This window comes from Tupaia chinensis, unplaced genomic scaffold (genome assembly GCF_000334495.1).
Source record: "Tupaia chinensis unplaced genomic scaffold, TupChi_1.0 Scaffold000408_1, whole genome shotgun sequence".
Classification (NCBI taxonomy): domain Eukaryota; kingdom Metazoa; phylum Chordata; class Mammalia; order Scandentia; family Tupaiidae; genus Tupaia; species Tupaia belangeri.
In genome coordinates, this window is record NW_006159913.1 from 151,004 (window position 1) to 155,068 (window position 4,065).

General features: G+C 38.9%; 1 pseudogene; it reads right to left on the reverse strand.

The window, feature by feature from the left end:
* Positions 1-90: 90 nt before the first annotated feature.
* On the reverse strand, positions 91-643 carry LOC102483928 (60S ribosomal protein L12 pseudogene; annotated as a pseudogene).
* Positions 644-4,065: the final 3,422 nt, after the last annotated feature.

Genomic DNA, 4,065 nt, shown 5'->3' on the forward strand with positions numbered 1-4,065 from the left:
GGCATGGCTGTGCTGCAATCCCTTCTCCTCTTGGGATTTTGGGCATGCATGCACATGCCCCTATTATGATGCTCCCCCCACACACTGGTTGTCACATGATCCTTTATTGAGTTGTTTTCCTGTGTACTTCCTAACCAGCTGGGCATTCCACTGCACCACTGTTGATGTCATTGATAATGTCATGAGGGTGCCTGCCATCAACATTGCAGCCTACAGACTGGGCTGTCCCCGGGACCTCTTTAATGGTTCCAGTGAGTTCTCTGGCCAAAGACTGGTGTCTCATCTGTTGGGCAATGCTGACAATCTCATCAAATGTGATGTATCCACTATGTTTAATATTTTTCTGCTTCTTTCTGTCTCTTGGTGGTTCCTTGAGGGCATTGATGATGAGTACAGAAGCAGAAGGTACCACTTCGATCTGGGCCTATCTATTCTGAATGGTCAGTTTCACAGTAATCCTCAGGCCCTTCCAGTCACCAATTGCCTTGGCGATGTCATCACCAACCTTTTTTGGAGACAGAACTAGAGGGCCGATCTTGGGGGCCAGGGCAGACAAGGCACCAACTTCACCACTGGTGCACCTCAGGTACACAACTTTGATTTCGTTGGGGTCAAACTTGGGCGGCATGGTGGAGGCGACTGGAGTCAGATGAACCCAGATTCGGAACGACCAAAGAAAGTTGCACTGAAGCCTCCTCCAAGCAGGAAGCCAAAAGTACTATCGTGAGTTTTAAGCCTCCAGGCTGAGACCTGAACCACGATCAATTACATCAGAGTCCAGTGACATAACCATTATGCTATCTGCTGTCCCCAAACTTTTAAATTCTAAAGACGATTTTTATTCCTAGCAGGCATGTACCTTTCTCAAAGAGAGACAGAGAGACTGAGATATGAGAAAAAAGTGCCTACATGAAGATAAGCCTCAATCTCTCTTTTTTTTTTTGGAGAGGTTTTTGCTATAGGATGTGTGCACTTGCCAGACAGACAGAGACAGAGAGATAGAAAGAGAGAAATCACCCCCCCCCAGGGGGGTTGGCCATGCCGCAATCCCTTCTCCTCTATTCTTCTCTCAGGATCTTGGACAAACACGCACATGTGCCTGGCGTGAGTTTAAGCCACCAGGTCCAGGACTTGAACCACGGTCTACTACATGGGAGTCCAGTGACATAGCCATTATGCTAACTGCTGGTCCCCTAATCCCTTCTTCATTTCTCCTTTCTTTTAGGATATTTTTGGAATACATGCATGCACACATGTCTGTCATGTTTTTCAAGCCTCTAGATCTGGGCCATGGCCCATGTTCAATTCAGTTGTTTTATTCAATAGGCCATAGATCCATCCCATTAACAAGATTTTTAAAAATTATTTATTTAATTTTATCTATTATCATTATTTTTAATTTGCTATAGTGCATGGGTGCTCATGAGAGAAACATAGAGAGAGAAGGAAATTGGAAAACCATGCTGCCAGATCTGGGACTCAAACTGCAGTTGGCCATGTGAGAATCCAGAGATTAACCACTATACCACTTGCAGACCTCACTAAGGAGATCTTTAATAAAGCATGTTAGTCTCTTATTTTTGAATTTATGACATTCTTTAGTAGTAAATAATTTTTTATTGTTCATACAATTGTTTTTTTCAGTCTTTAATTTTTAGAATAGAAGCACTTTCATCTTTAACATATCTAGGTAACCATTTTGACAAAACTACTTGCTGTTCCAAGACTCAAATTCAAACTTGCTCAGAACAAATCAAATGTTGCTATTGTTAGTATAAGTAGAAATCAAATGTAAATTAACTTTCTGATCTTTATTTTTGTGTATGTATATTATATTGATTTGTTTTTTCAACAAATTTGTCTAATGTATTGCCTCTTATCAACAAAGAAGTTTTACACATAATTTATTAATTTAATGTTTATTTTTAAAATATTTATTTTATTTTATTAATTATTATCATTATTTTTAGGTTTGCTATGGGGTATGTGTATGCAACAAAAATATGTTAAAGTGGTATGTGTATGCACCAATAATGTCTAAAAGTCAATATACATAAGAGAGACAGAGAGGAACAGAGAGAGGGTAAGTGCAGAAGCAAGTCACCAGGTCTAGGATTCAAAATGCTCACAGTCAATCATGTGAGTGTCCAGTGCCTTAACCATGATGCCAACTGCTGGTTCCATGATTTAGTGTTTATTTAAAATATAATCTTATTTATAATCCAAGTAGGATATCCTGAGACTATATGCATCAAAAGTGATTTCATGTTTTAAAATTGGATCACTGTTCCTTCTTCCATAATTTTTGAAGGTAGTATAAGAAAAATTAAAATTAATTCTGTTATGATTAAGACTGGCACAATAAATAACTGTCACCACCTGTAGGTCATCCATGCCAGTGAAAGAGCACAACTGCTCAGATGCTCCCCAAATGATCATTTTGACTTTAGAATATTCTAAGTTTTCTTCCAATATTTTGCCCACCTTGACTGTGTTCAGTCTGTTATTTTAAGATTATATTGTGACTATATTCCATACTTTCTTCTATTATTTTATAAAATCAAGGACAAGAAAAGACATGGTAAAGTCAAGGGGACAGAGAGGAGAAAGAGGGTCATGGGAAGGAGTCAGCCTCCAAGGACACTTTACAGAGAACACACAGAGTGGACTAATCACATACAAATAATGGAGAGCTCACTTTAGAGAAAGAGGATTATTCACTAAATAGATTCTTCTTCAGTACTACAAAAAAATATACCTAAGATGATGCCTTGGTGATTAGGGTGAGTGGATTTCCTCATGACCTACCATGATTTGAGTTTTGATCCAGTGGATTGAAAATCATGCCAGGCATGCTTGCGTGAATGTCTAAAATCCTGAAAGGAGCATAGAGAAGAAGGGATTGGATGCAGCATGACTATCTCCCCAAAAGCTTATTTCCCACTGTTCTCCTCTCTGTCTCACTCTTTTCTGGTGAGCACACTTGCCTAAGGGAAAAACATAAAATAAATAAATAAACAAAATGAAAAATTTCAGGGGCCAGACGTGATGTGATGGGTAATGAGAAATCCCACATGACTGACCATGGTCTGAATCTCAGACCTGTAAGGTTTAAAATCATGCCAGGCATAAGTGTGTGTGTGGTGAACAGATCACAGAAGGAGAATGGAGGAGAAAGGATTGTGGAATGGCCATATCCCCTGGGGAGAGATTTCTCTTTTTCTCTCAATGTCTCCATCGGGTGAGAGAACATGATCTATGCAGACATATTTTTTTTAAAAAATGAAAAAGATAATGCCTCCAAATATCATCAGGTGCTTGTGAAGAATGTTTACCTGCCAGGAAAGAATAGATTTGTCTGCAACTCTTAAAGATCCCATTTCTATTTTTTTGCAAAAGCATCTTATCAAGAACTTGGACCACCACATGCACAGCATGATAGATAAAAAAGCTGGAGTCAGATGTCATCATGTCAAAATTAGGTGGTAGCAACTCTATGGAAGAATTTAGTCAGCAGTCTCCAAGGTTGCTACATAATGGCCCAGTAAGTGAGCAATGAAAAAAGGAAACCCAGAGTTTACTAAAATAAAAATCTTCTGGGTATTGGAAAGGGTTGACTGTCTGGAGAAATTGTTTAAAGCCAGGAATTTTCCTTTTCTGGTTTGAAAATCTGATACTTCCATGAAAAAAAATATGGACAAGAATAACAAAAATCAGGTAAAATAGTTTTCCATGCCTAGGAGTGGAGATTTCTCATAACCCATATTTTCCCCAAAATTAAATAAATTTTTGTTTCAATCCCAGGTACCAGACACTCCCTTCATCACCATGTATTATATACATATTTGCAGATGAAACTCTGATCCTCTGCACACAAGGAAGTCATGATCGATCTAAAAAGACACCTTTTCTGTCAGTGAGCTTTTTTGTAAAGGCCACACAGATATCCTTCTCTGTCATCTTTGCCTTTACATCCTGAAGGAACTGCTCCCCTTGCATATCATTGGATACATAGAGTGCCACCCATGTCCAGCCAAAGTGCAGCAACAAGCAGATGATTCCATG